This window comes from Aethalodelphis obliquidens, unplaced genomic scaffold, assembly GCF_003676395.1.
Source record: "Aethalodelphis obliquidens isolate GAN/ISIS:26980383/991018 unplaced genomic scaffold, ASM367639v1 scaffold24, whole genome shotgun sequence".
Taxonomy (NCBI): Eukaryota; Metazoa; Chordata; class Mammalia; order Artiodactyla; family Delphinidae; genus Aethalodelphis; species Aethalodelphis obliquidens.
In genome coordinates, this window is record NW_020837968.1 from 10,830,902 (window position 1) to 10,846,291 (window position 15,390).

Here is a 15,390-nt window from a genome sequence, read left to right on the forward strand (position 1 = left end):
TAGCCTTTAAGGCACTTTATTACATGTGTCTAGTGAATTGCCCACCTCTTGTCCCAACTGTACAACTGTCCATTCCTTGAGGGCAGGGACTTACTCCCCTGGAGTCCCCAGCAGAATGTTTCATTATCTGTCCATTTGATCTTTACTGATCCTGTTTCTCATTCCTTCATTTTAATGTTTAGCTCCAAAGCACGCATAAAAATAAACTACGTACAGTCAATTAGACAGAGCATAACTGATAGCAACCCATCAGTAATATATCATTTGTCATAAAGCAACAAAGATTTTTAGGCTATTAGACTTGGAACAAATCCCAAATTCCAGTAGGTTCAGGCTCCTGGTTTTATGTAGACCTAAAAGAGGTGAATGGGGTACTGACTTATCTATGATCACTCAACCCTCTTTACAAGGAGAAGTGCTAGTTAACTGCAGAAAAGAGACCAAAACACAAATTCCTGACAACCAGTCCAATGCTCTTTCAATGCACCTGTTAAAACTTACATACCAACACCTCTAACAAACACTAAGAGTGCGGAGCATTCTTCTATGTGCTCTACATCTATGAAGCCCCATTTTGCAGATGAGAGAATTAAGACACAGAGAGAAGAGGTAACAGACCCAGAATTATACAGCTTACAAGCGCCAGAGCTGGGATTGAAACCCAGTCACTCTGGATCCAAGTCTCTCCAACTAAGATGCAATGTCGCCTGACTCTAATCTTCAAAAGAAATTGAGTGTTGTAATTGAGTGTGTTTAGAACAGAAATGAAAAATGAAATTCTTATCTCCTGAGAGGTTGCTTTGTGTAGCTGTTGTTGTTGCTATTGTTGCTGGTTGGAAAGGAAATTTTGATGCCTGGGAATGTGGTAGGATAGGGTGGATCTTGGCATTGTCATTTGCTGTTGTCAGACTTGTGGTGCAAGACCAGCTGTGGGAGAGGATAGGGTTGCTCTTGGAGAATGGAATTCCTCAACACCTCAAAAAGATATCCCTCAACTTGTCTCTGTACCATTATGGTTTGTGACCAGTTTAAGTCCACAGAAACCAAACAAACTGTGTCACCAAAGCAACAGGTGTCAGGTTGTACACACGCGTTTTATAGATCCCCAAACAAAGCTATTGTTCATGATAGGAAAAAACTCAGAATCCGGAATCGGCAGGGTGTGCTTTGAAACGCATTTAAAAGGGAATAACTGCATACAATCAAAAATACTTATTGATGAAAATGATGGAGAATACAAATCTCTCTCATCAAGGTATGCAGAAATTTAATGTTTTTAGCTTTGACAATGACATCTTCTTGGAAAGGGCTACTGCTCTTTTGCAGTGTAGAAAACATCGCCTACATGATGTGTGCAGCCACTCATCTCTGTCTTTAAGCTCCTATGGTATAGGGATCGTGTCACAGTCTTCATAAAAGAGCTCAAAAACGACCACTGCCACCTGAAAAGCGTTATATCTGAGCTAACCGTAACTCCCCAAATTTGCTGTGCTCGGTAACCAACTCCAATTCTCATGTGTTCCTTCTCTACTTAGAAATTTTAAACAGCCTTGATATGAGTCTGCCTGTGTCTCTTTAAACATACAATTAAAAAAAAAAAAAGCTCTGTTAACATAATACTCTTGGTGAAAGGAAGAAATGCTAATTAAGTCTAATGCATCCACTCCATTTGGATAGAAAGTTTCAATGTGTGCATTTTGCAGTGGCAATTACCGAATGGTACAGTAAGTCCACATGACAAGTGTGGAGGCAGTAGGATCCCACCCTATGTGACAAAAACAAATGACTCAAAGAGGAATTTGACTTCATGCCAACCTTGAGATTTTCCTTCTACCTTAAACAAGTCAAAACAAACATACCCTCTCCTAATACTGCCCCTAAGTGCTCTGTTCTTGAGTGCTACCAGTGTGCCCAGAGCTCCTAAGAGACATTGGTATTAGATTCTTCCTTCCGGATCAAGTTCGGTATTCAACAAGTATCTACCTATGTCCTCCAAAGCTGGTATGGATTTGGGGAAATCCTGCTTGACACAAGTGACGGTAATTGATCTATATTTAAACTGTAGAATGTGATATAACTGTGATTATAAGATGCTAGAGTCAAATGGGTTCAAGTCCCAGTTCTATCATTTTCTGTCTGAGTTGTGGCAAACTTTTTTTTTTTTTTTTTTTGCGGTACGCGGGCCTCTCACTGTTGGGGCCCCTCCCGTTGTGGAGCACAGGCTCCGGACACGCAGGCTCAGCGGCCATGGCTCACGGGCCCAGCCACTCTGCGGCATGTGGGATCTTCCCGGACCGGGGCACGAACCCGTGTCCCCTGCATCGGCAGGCGGACTCCCAACCACTGCGCCACCAGGGAAGCCCTGGGGCAAACTTTTAAACCTGGAGTTACTTTCTTTGTAAATGAAGTGGTCACGGGACCTAGCAATTGATACCTCATGGGGTTGCTATGAGAAGCAAGCGGGATCCTGTATTGAAGGTACTGAGCAGAGTGCCTCATACAGAGTGAGCCTTGATTATCAGCCATCATCACAGCAGGGTAATGATGCTCGGGACCGGGGCTGGGATGCAGAAGAAGAGCTAAGAGGGACCTGGGAAGGGCCCGGTGCTGGTCTCGGCCCAGAAATGAGGAAATGCTGGGCAGAGAATTCCTCCTGGCCGGCACCAGGAAGCCAAAAGGCTAGGAGCGTATTGGTCTGTTAAATCAATAGGCACAGTAGGAGAAGCATAAGCCAACGTTCAAAAAGGAGTAATGGGCTTCCCTGGTGGCGCAGTGGCTGGGAGTCCGCCTGCCGATGCAGGGGACACGGGTTCGTGCCCCGGTCCGGGAAGATCCCACATGCCGCGGAGCGGCTGGGCCCGTGAGCCATGGCCGCTGAGCCTGCACGTCCAGAGCCTGTGCTCCGCAACGGGAGAGGCCACAACAGTGAGAGGCCCGCGTACCGCAATAAAAAAAAAGGAGTAATGACTAGTCACCCCAAGAGTCAGGGGACGCCAGCAAGGCTGCCAGCTGGATTTAGAGTAAAACAGAGCAGCTCAGAGGAGAACCAGTAAAGCTCGGACCGTGTAGTGTGTGCGCCTGAAGACTCTCCTCTCGGAAAGAAAACCTGGGCACCTACACTGTCTGCTCTGACAGGGTGGTCAGCAAAGGACCTGGCGTCTCCTCAGGGAGGAAAAGTACAGAGGGAAACTTAGCAGGGGAGAGTGGGGGGCTTCTTCCTGTCGGATGATGATCCAGGGGAGGCAGGATAAGGATTCCTCTTCCAGGAAACACTTAATGCTACCCCTTTATAAAACAGCAGGGGTCCACAAGCTTTTTCTTAAAGGCCCAGATAGTCAATAGTTCAGCTTTGCCGGGCCTTCAGTGTCTGGTGCGACTCCTGGAGAAGCAGGAGAGCAGCCACGGACAACGCAAGAATCGGCGCGGCTGTGTTCCCATAGAACTTTCTTTAGCAAAGTGGATTTGGCCCCCAGGGCCTTGGTTTACTGATCTTGGGTCTAAAACATGTGGACAAAAGGCTGCAATGATGAGAAATACTTTACAATCTCTTATCCATCATTCTCTCTCTTTTTTTTTTCTCACAACCCTGTAAAGTAGCTTCTTCTGAGTTAGGTTCAGATATTAAAAATGAAACTGAGACGAACAGGTGACAGGATGAGTTGGAGGGCTTTTGCTTGAAATAGTTGCCAAATTTGAAATTGTCATCCATGTAAAACATAGTCTGAGGACTCTGGGGACAGCGAGGGTGTTCCAGAAGCAAGGAAGCAGTGCAGACACTTTGGAAGCGAGAGAAAAAAAAAAAAGGTGCAGTCAAGGACAAAATCTTGGGTTAGATTCGTTCCTTTGAAGATTCTTGTACTTGCCTCTGAGCTTCCTCAAATGGAAACTATGTTAATAGTATGCACTGAAAGAAAATGGGTATCAGAATGCAGATGTAGGGTATGCTTTCAGATTCATTCTAAAGCATTCAGATCTCAAGCTCTAAATTTTAAATTAATCCAGATTTTCTTGTACTAAATTCTCTTCTTTTCTTTCTAGGATGACTCAGTGATGCCCTTCTAAAAAAAAGCATATAAAAATATGGTTGTTTCTTTAAACGTTTTCAAACCAAAGTAAAACAAGAGTTAATTCCAAAGAATATAATTTTTTCCTATAAACATACAGATTCATTCATAAAAGAAAAAAAAAACTCCTTCTGACTAGTATTCATCATAAGAAAAAAAAATTGATTCTGAGCTGCCTTCTGTTGTGGTCACAAAGTTTAGTAAGTGGACGGGAGAAGAATTAAGCCTCTTTCCTCCTGCAATCAAAAACGAGAGTCTGGGAAGTGTTATCAGTGAGTGTACATTTTTAGGATCAATCTAAGACCAGCAACTAAAAATCTAGTGGCAAAATGAGTGTCAGCAGATAAAATCCAAGGGAACTGAGACAGAAAACTGATACGGTGGTACTGAAGGGCTGAACTCTCAAACTTCATATTTAGGGGATTTCCGAGAATGAATGATAAAAAAAATTAGATATTATTAAGACTTACTTCTGCTGCCTCCTTCTTATAAACCTTTAATATCATCTAATCATCACCGAAAATATTCTTAATTCCCCTTTTTTATTATATTTTAACAACTTAATGGAAATATTTGCCCATGAACTAAAATCTCTTAAGAAAAATTCAGTCTAAAATTGTTCAATGCTTGAAAAGCTTTTAAAATATACAAGGCAGGGTAATGAGGGGGTTAAGAGAAGAGGCTCTGGGTTCAGACTGAGACCCAACTGTGTCTGGGCAATTTGTTCTCTGTGCCTCTCTGTGAACTTTATAGAAGTTCCACATCTATAAATAATATAGTAATATTAGAATGGTAGTATCTACTTTAATGGAATGATGGAAGAATTAAATAAGATAATTAATGTAAAGCACTTAGAATAATGTGTGGCACATTTTAAAAACAAATATATTCATTATTATTATGACAAATTAACAAATTCTTCATCTATTACTGATATAAAGGCATTGTATTCAATTCAAGAGGATGAAACCAACTATTTACATTGTCCACATATGTAATTACTTATGGATAAGCATTGGCAGGTGAAAGATTAGAACTTCAAATTTGAGATACATCCAAAACGCCTCAAAAATATTTAAATATTCACCTCATACTCATTATTAGAATGGCCATTATTTAATTAAAAAAAAAAGAAGAGAATAAGTGTTGGAGAGGATAAAGAGAAATTAGAACCCTCATGCACTGTTGGTGGGAGTGCAAAATGGTGCAGCCCCTATAGAAAACAACATGGAAGGTCTTCAAAAAATTAAAAATAGAACTGCCATTTGATCCAGTAATCCCACCTCTGGGTATTTTATCCAAAAAATTGAAAGCAGGATCTCAAAGAGATATTTGTACACCCATGCTTATTGCAGCATTAGTCACAATAACCAAGAGGCAGAAACAACCTAATGTCCACTGATGAATGGAAAAAGGAAATGTGTATACATCTATACATATAATGGAATATTATTCAGCTGTGAAAAAAAAGGAAATCCTGACATATACTACAACATAGATGAACTGAAGACAGTATGCTAAGTGAAACAGGCCAGTCACAAAAACACAAATACTACATGATTCTGCTTATAGGGGGTACTCTAAAGTAGTTAAACTCATAGAAACAGAAAGTAGAATGGTGATTACCAGGGGCTGGGGGAAGGGGAAGATGGGGAGTTGTTATTTAATTGGTATAGAGTTTCATTTCTGCAAGATGAGATAATGTTGAAGATCTGTTGTACAATAATACGCATATAGTTAGCACTAAGGCATCGTACCCTTAAAAATGGTTACGATGGAAAATTTTAACTTATATATTATGTGCATTTTATGTTATGCTTTTTACCACAATAAAAAATAAAATGAATTGGACTTCCCTGGTGGTCCAGTGGTTAAGACTCCACGCTTCCAATGCTGGGGACGCGGAGGTTCGATCCCTGATCGGGGAACTAAGATCCCACGTGCCGCATGGTGCGGCCAAAAAAAAAAAGAAAAAGATGTGAAAAAATAAAATAAATAAAAAGTATGTTGGAACATCATTTCTTTTACATATAAACTTATATTTACTTTTCGTATAAACCAGAATACTTTACCAGCATCCATTATCTAATTTTGCTTTCAGGTAAAACTTCTGAAATGGTGTAATAAGAGAATTCCAATGACCAGGCCTGTTGAATCCCAACAACTTAAAGCAACTTCAAAAGAAACTTAATTAATGCCCTGTGTGTACTTTATCACTTCTATGATGTTATCTAAATTTATCAAGTAATATATCAAAAAAATGAATCATTGCCTTGGGCTTTACCAGTAAAGAAAAAAATTTCTGACCCATGCCACTGAACGCCACCCTGCCATTCCTCACAACCTGTCTCACAGCTTCCAAAACCTGAATTCTAACAAGTAACAAATCCTCGGGATTCAAATCATATTGAGACATATACTCCTGCAACTGATTACCCAAAAAAGTGACCCACATTCGCATCAATAGGAACTTTGGACAGCAGAACCCTCATCACTCATTTTTTTTGTTTCCTTTCCTACCTTTAGGGTGAACATTTTAGTGTATCCTAACAGGATTCAGCCAGAACCAATTCTGAATTTATGCGAAGAAGGATCTTATCATGTAATTAACATATGTTAAAGCATGCACTTTGAAAAATATGAAGTGCAACGTATCTTTCCTACTATTTGTGCTCAAGCATTTAATATGATGCTCTGTAGACGGAGGCCATTCTAACAATGTAATTTATTGGTTATTCTCTGAATGAAACAGCATTATTTGTCAGGGCTTGGTTCTGAGTGAGGGAGAACCAAGAGGAAAGAATGAAAGTTGTTAGAATGTTAAGAGAGGTACTGATACCTTTTCTTGGGAGTTCATCTTGTCTTCAAAGAACAGCCTCCAGCCTCTTCATCAAAACAGTCATCAGATAATACTAGGGTGACCTGGGTGCAAGTCCAGTTGTCTGTAGGCAAAGTATCAGCCACACCCTACTACCTAAGAAGTCCCATCACAGATGCAAAAATCCACCTAGCTAACAGATAAGAAAGTAAATGGGGTTTTTAAAGAATTAATTGGAACTGACCTATGAAGTCCTTCCGACCTGAGCATGTAAACAACACAAACTTCCTTCTCACCAGTGACTTGCTGGAAGAGCTGGTGTGGAGTGCTGGGAGAGGTTGTGGATTTGACCTTGTGGTAGGTTTTGAGGTTTTGAGGTTGTGGTAGGCTGGGGCAGGCTAGGAAAAGAGAAGTACTCGCCAACAAATTCCCCGGAGGAAATGGCAATGCACGTACTTCCTTTCCCGTAAGAAAGTGACTTTATCAGGAAGTATGGATGGCACAGGTGGATCAGGACATCCAGGTAAGTATGGATGGCACAGGTGGATCTGGACACTGGAACCACAGAGGGCACCAATTCTCACGCCAGCTCCATCTACAATCAGCACCTGGGAGTCCCTTTCCTTCCTGGCTGCTACTTCTGAGGACCCTGGCTCAGGTGAACCATGGGAAATGGATTTTATTTTCTGAGTACAGAGGGTTTTTTTTTAAGAAAAAAAAAGCTTACAAAAATTTAGAAAAGAGAGAGAGCATAGCCAAGTATGCATATGTAAAGATAATCCAGAATAACATTCTTATTTTTTTTTGATTCTATAACGTAGGCCGTATCAGAGTAGAGTCAATGGAGAATATACTAATATTACAGATATATTAGAAATTTAGTTAAAGTGTGAAAATAGAACTAAGTTTAAAAAAATTACTAACAAGCTTGTCCTTTTATTAATTGTAACTATTGCACTTTTAAGAATTAGCGATACTACTACATCTTTTTTTAATAAATAAAAATAAGTGCAATACCATTTACCAGAGGATCATAAAATGCATACCACAATTTCTTCCCAACCACTGTGAAATGACAGTAGAAGAGAGGGTCACTTGTTTGGCAAATATATCGCTTAGGAAAGTGAATTGTGTCTGCTTAACTTGACTAATTATTCAATCTCACTAATTTGACAGTGAACTACAGCTGGACTTTTTACCATGGCATAAAAAAGTTTCATTGCAAATTCTTTTCCTCCTTGAATGCCACTGGCATATACCCCTTACATGGGGTAGGTTCCTATCTACTGTCACCCAACTGGACAATATACCCTCTCAGGAGGTTAAAATATGTTGATTTTAAATGACTTTCAAAATACAGTAACATAATGCAATGTGTTTAATAAACATGTAAATGATACCGGAGACGCCGGTGTTGCACATGTGAGTTCCTAACATCTGAAGGACAAAAAAAATAGTGGGGATCATTAAATTTTCTTCTCTTTTCTTTTCCCTGATCAAAGACCAACCATGCAATTTAATCTCTGAAAATTAATCACTCTTATTTTATACAACCAAGATCCAACTTTTTGTCAGTGACCCTAAATGTTACTTTATTTTCATTTACATTGATTCTGTTTTCTGATTAGCTGGCTGATACACACATGTGTATGTCATAGTGAACAGTGAAAAGAGGCTAGAAAATTTTAATTCCTGGGAAAAAAATATTCTGAAAACTGAGATAATAGGCTAAAAAAAATCATCACGATAGAGACCTTGCTTTCAATTTAAATAAATGATATGCATGCAAAGCTGTCCAGAAAGTCCTCTGATATGAAAATCCTGGTAGTCATTGTTGCCTACAAGGAAGATGAAATGAGGGTGTTTTAGTCTAGCAGCTACCCAAACTAGGGCCAGCCTTCAAATCTAGCCCTAGGTATGACCTCAAGCTCAGAGTGGTTTCTATATTCTTAAACAGCTTAAAAAATAAAACAAAGCAAAACTGAGTACATGACAGAGAAGGCATATGACCTACAGATCCTAAGATATTTACTATCTGTTTTACTCTCTGGTCCTTTATAGAAGAATTTTGTTACCATTAGCTCTTCAACAACCTGAGAAGTGATGACAATTTAGGCCAATTCCTAAAAGTCAGAACAAACCATGAAAAAGCAATCACTACTCATTTATCCTGAGAAGTGGGTCCACTAAGTCAAAACTGAGAGAGATCAAACTGTAAACTGTGCTGTCTCCTAAAATATCAATTCGCATAATACATATTCTTTACCCACAAAGAAAGTCTGCAATACTAAACTTTACTATTAAAATAAACACTGAAGCTAACAATTAAAATAGCAGAAGAATAATATTTCTCATTGATAACTTGGCAACATTCATGCATTTCAAAAACTCAGACAAAATTGGCATCAAATGCAAGGAAAAGTGGAAAAGTCAATTAAACATAACAAAAGCAAGCTCGGAGTTAAAGCAAATGAGGTTTAGACAATATTTCTTTTGAAAATATCACCTCAATATTTAATTTAATACTGCATCCAAACTGATAATCACTGAGATTCGTTAAGTCAATTCCACATTATTTTGGATTTTAATTTTAGAACTTGTTCGTTTTAAAGATGCAAACCGGGAGAGTGATTTCCTCTAAATGCTGTTTAAGTTAAACAGATAATACCTTATTATTTTCCTTGCTAAGGTTCATAAGATGCACAGACACTCAATTTGTAAGTTATTTCCGCCAGTGCTGCAAATATTCTATTCTGAGACTAAAATAGCACATGGACGGCAAAGAAAATGCTACATCCAAGAAAGGTCCTCTAGGACTACGCCGTCGACTTCAGGAAGGAGTCAACAATTCAGGGTGGAAAACAGCAGACCCACAGACTGTGCCCCTTCACCTTTAGCATATGCCTTCCTCCTCTTAATGCCCTATGTTTAAGGTGAGATTTAGGCTCTTATCAGTGTCACCTTTAGACTCAGACTAGGAGGGCCCCCCACCTGAAAGCCCTGGGCTTTAGAAAGTATCACGGTGCAAGCCCTTCCACAGGCTAAGGAGACAAGCCCCCCTCGTACTGCATGATCCCGAGTACCCAGGACTCCCGAATTCCCAGGATAAACCCCTACAAACCCCGTTCCAGGACCTGCGTGGCCCTCTCCCCTGGGTCGCTCCTCTGATGGAAGGCAGAGGGGAAGGAAGGGAAATGGGCTGGGCTGCAAGCTAAAAGCTGGCTCTCCTACTGCCTCTTTCTGACACAAAACTCCCAGGAGTCTAAGAATTAAAAATGCCAAGCTAGCCTCCCAGGCCATTGTGAAGGCACATTTGTCAAGTAAGAGAACAGAACATATTTGACTTAGCAGTTTGTTATCTTAATTTACAAACGCTTACATATTTACATACACAATATGTGGGTGTACACTGTATCAGGTCCCATGAACACCGGCAGTGGACTTGGTTCTTATGATGGTCACTCCTAGATTTCACGCTGCAAAGACATTCTGCTTTTTTATTTCCTGAATCCCACATTCAAAGCTTAATTGGGATATTTCACTCAAGTGATAAGATTCAGGTTCCCTTTCTGATTTACCTAGTTTCCCATCCACAGTCACAGAAAAAAAAACTGATCACCATAAAGCTACATAAAACCAGGGGAATTCCCTGGTGGGCCAGTGGTTAGGACTTGGTGCTTTCACTGCCGAGGGCCTGGGTTCAATCCCTGGTCAGGGAATTAAGATCCCACCAGCCGAGCAGCACAGTCAAAAAACAAAACAAAACAAACTATATAAAACCAATCAAATTTCCAATCGGCCCACCTAAATGCCTTCTAATATAAAAGGGCACTATTGTGAAAAATGGCTACAGGGAGAGAAAGTTTATTATCAGAGCAAAAGGGGGGTAGCTGCGAGCTGAGAAGCTCACAGGTCCTTCTAGTTTAGCATCAAAGACATCTATTTGTCCTAGAGTATTTGAACCACCCAGTGCTTGAATAGCCCAGTCATACTGCCAATAGCAACCAGAGTCAATCAATTATTGAGCCCTTACTATGGGCCAGACTCTTTGATAGTCTCTTCATTTAATCCTTACCACCTGGGGAAGGGAGGCACAGAGAAGTTATGGCTTCTCAGCAGGTAAGCGGCTAAGACTTGGACCTGGTTTTATATGAATCCAAAACCCATGCTAGAATGAATATCTTAAAAAAAATAATCCCCTATTTTAAAAATATCCTTTTTTTTTTTTTTTTTTTGCGGTGCGCGGGCCTCTCACTGTTGTGGTCTCTTCCGCTGCGGATCACAGGCTCCGGACACGCAGGCCCAGTGGCCATGGCTTATGGGCCCAGCCACTCCACGGCATGTGGGATCCTCCCAGACTGGGGCAGGAACGCGTGTCCCCTGCATCGGCAGGCGGACTCTCAACCACTGCGCCACCAGGGAAGCCCATAATATCCTCTTTTTAAAAGAGGGGGGGAATGCCATATTTCTAGCACAAGAATGAATGGTTGAAATGGTTATATTAATAAATATATACAATTTATTTTCCATACTCTTATATAGGCATAAAAACTTCAGGGGGTTAGTGTTTTGTGAATTAAATAATGAAACATATATTGACTTTGGGGGGATATAAAGATATTTTCCTTCTCTTACCTCCTTAACAAGAATCCAGGGAAAACTCTTAATGAGAAGGTACCAAAAACAAAACAAACAAACAAAAAAACCCCCACAGAAGTTCCCACTCATTTATGAATTAAGGCCAAACTAGAATTAGAAAAAAAAATCAGAATAACGATATCACACACAAAAACTAATAAGCCTAGAAAACGACAATGAAATCATTGCTGCCATTGTAACCCTGTGGGATGATAGAACAGTCAAAATCCTCTAAAACGTTTTTGGTCAGAAAAAAAAAGAAAAAGAAAAAAGCAAACTAAAACCTTCCAAAACTTTGACTATTACCTAAGTGTTGACCTAATTCAATAGTTTTCCAATGATAACTTAGAAACAGTCAATAAGTAAAATATGCCTTTCTGGTTGACTTTCACTGAAATTTATGATGAATTGCCTTTCGCAACTGGAATATCACATTCAGCTTTGAAAAGAACAATTCTCATTACTTTTCGCAAGAGGTGCTCTGGATATATGTTCTTTTGGCTCTAAATTTAAGAAGTATTTTGTCCAACTATTAAAATGTATTACATTTTGGATAACCAATCTTAAGTTATTATAACAAGAAATAAAAATTCTAAAGAGGAAATATTCCCATGACTATGGCTTTGAATATCTATGTCCCTTAGTCAAGTCAATGAGAACAGAACTAGGAAGCCACACTTACCCCCTTGGCCATAGGGGCTATGAGATGGTGGAAAGACTCGTTCTTAAGGGAAGTTGCATAATCCTTTCTCATTCTTCGGTAGAGCTTTAAGGGAGGGAAGGGAAAGACTACCATCGGTCAAGGAGAGTTTGGCCGCAATGCTGTCTCAAGGCATGAGAATGGATTCCATGGTCCCTTCCACATCAGACTAAGCATCTGTGATGATGCAACAGATTCGGCCACTTTCAACACCTTCTGAGTTGAATCGCTATCACTAGTTGGCCAGAGGAAGGAGGGGCTGTTCCAATCTCCCTTACAATTACCACCCTAATTATTACATTACACTTTCACAATTTAATCCCTTTATTTGCCTCACTGCCTTTTTGGGGCTAAGTGAGCACCACGGCACGAGGCCCGCTGATGTAGCTAGCAGGGTAGCAGGGCAGCAGGAGTACCACCCAGCTGCCAGCTACAAGCACAGCCAGGTGGGCAAGCCCAGAGTGCTAATCTGGACAGTGACATGTCTGTCTGCTGCTCAAAACCCTTGAAAGTTGCTGTCTCCAATATGGAGTAGAACGGAGCACTATACATCAATGCCAAGAATCACCCTGTGGTTCACCCTGTGAAGCTTTTGGTAGCATTTCAGCAACCTAAGGAAGAATCAGCGATAGAAGTCCAATTGTTCTATTCCAGGGATCGCCGGTAAGTAACTATTGCACGGCTATTAATAGCTAAGCGATAGGATTTCTTTTCTTTTTTTTTTTTTAAACAACTGTCAGGAAATGTTTTCACATAGTTGTCCCCTCCCAAAACAAAAAACTTTGGTATGCTCTCAAAGCAGGAGACATTTATAGGAGGAATTCACTGCAATCCACAACCCTTTGGGAACCAAGCTTTCGTAAAGTGTTGCTAAGCTGAAACTCAGGCCAGCACAGTGCCAGGCCCACAGTAGGTTTTTAGTCAATATTTGTTGAGTAACTGGGAATGGTTTTCATATTGAGACCATTTTGCTTACACCAGTGTACGCAGTATTTGTTAATCTATCCCCAAACACTCCCTTATCTTTGTGTAGTTAGGCCCCGAGCTGTGTAAACTGAGTTAACAAAATCAAATTACTAACAGTTTAAATTTGCGATGCTCTGTAGCGTCCATATTCTAATATTGTTGGACGATGGCTGGAAAGAACCCAAAGATTTGAAGTGTGTTTTCATTCTCAAGTTTTGCAATCTAGTAAGTAGGCTGAAGAGATACTTTCAAGTGCCTCAAAGTGAGAGGAAGCTTCGCACACAGATCATCATTGTTTTTATTTACTCACTTTACATGTGATCTTGTATTTCACTTTATCCAGAAGCATTCCTTGAGGTAGGTATTAACGCCTTCAGTTTATAAATGAGAAGAAAGAAAAGAAAGGTCCAATGGCTGAAGGATTTTTGTAAGAAAATGCTAATAAAATATGGCTACGATGATCCATTAAATATGAAGATACAGCTATTAAAATATTTAGGTAATTCATACATACTCCACACTAACTTGGCTTGTGTTCTTCCGTTAAAACTATGAAAGGCCGTGAAAAGATTAGGCTGATAGATCCACTCTATTATGTAAGAGTTATGATACCTTGAACAACTGTGCACTTTAACTCTTTAACTGTGTATTCATCAGCCATACATCAAGGAAGTGATTATGTGATAGATGGCACAAAGGCAATGGGAGATGGTACCACCTGTTCCACTAAGGACAATCACTAAGATCTTCAGTGCTACTGGGTGAAAAGACTTGCCCGCCCACATGCTCTTAAAAGGAAAGGGTAGAAGATTACTCTCTGTGCTCATAAAGGGGTTCAGAATCACCTTTTGTTAAAACATTTAGAAGGAGTAGAGTTTAACAAACATCATCTCCTTTGCACTTTAAAAACCAGTAAGCGTGTCACACAATTATTAAACTGATTTCAGTTATGTCCAACAAGGGACCAGTAGATGAAAAAGAAGAGTTGTCAGCGGTAAATGAGCAGCGACACGGTAACAGAGCTGTGGTTCTCAAACTCGGGTGAGCATCAGAGTTACCTGGAGGGCTTGGCAAAGCACAAATTGCTGGGCCCTCCCCCAGGGATTCTAACGGAGGTAATCTGGGATGAAGGATGGGAATCTGCATTTCTAACAAATTCCCTGGTGATACTGATAGCAGCCACACCTTCAGAAGCACTGTCACAGAACACAGCACGGTAGGGTGCAGTGGTTCTTAACCTTGGCTTTAGATGAAGCATTAACTAGGAAGCTTTCATAAATCCCCGCTTGCCCTGGCTACACCCAAGGCCAATTAATTCTGAATTTGGGGGTATGAGCCTAGGCATCAGTATTTCTTTTTTATGTCTCCAGGTGACTCCAGTGAGCCTGCAAAGTTGAGAACCACTGACATGAGGGAAAACGCACTTATCTCTATAACTGGTTAAGAAGATACATTTTGGGTATTTTTGTTTTGGCCATGCTACGTGGTTTGTGGAATCTCAGTTCCCCGACTAGAGAGTGAACCTGGGCCCTCAGCAGTGAAAGTGTGGAGTCCTAACCACTGGACTGCCAGGACATTCCCAGGAGATACACTTTGTAAACCACGGAGCAGAGCAGAATAGAATCACTGGTGTGCTGGGGATCCTCAATAAACAATGATTCTTTCCTTCCTCTATTTTCTTCAAAAGTGTATCACAAAGGATCTAAACAAGTGAAAAGTAATTTTCTGTAAGAAAATTAATTTTCTGTAATTATCTATAGCTTTGAAAAGGAGCTGAGTTTTGTATTGTGGATTCCTAGTTTAAAGGGTCACATACAAATTTCAGTCATGTTTTTCTACATTTTTCGGTGGGAAATAATATTGTTATTTATAAATACGGAGATCTATAAAGGTTTGGGTATGTCTTACATACGTTGGAGGCACATTTTATATTTTGGTACAGTTTGGAAGCTTTTTCACACAAATTTATGAAAAAGGTGGGGAAAGTACATCCAACCACAGGAAAAGAAGGAAGGGCGTAGAAAATTAAATTTGTTTAGAGAAGTGATTCTCAAAAGTGTAGTTCCTGGACCAGCAACATCGGCATCATCTGAAAATTTGTTAGAAATATAAATTCTCAGACCCCCTACCTGAAACAGATGTAATGAATCAGAAGCTCTGGGAGTGGGTGATCTGCATTTTCACAAGCTCTCCAGGCGGGTTTG

General features: G+C 40.2%; 1 protein-coding gene across 10 annotated transcripts in view; it reads right to left on the minus strand.

Annotated features, from left to right (window-relative positions):
- Nucleotides 1-15,390, minus strand: part of ESRRG (estrogen related receptor gamma) — a 645,592-nt gene that overhangs the window by 157,704 nt on the left and 472,498 nt on the right. The window lies entirely within an intron of this gene.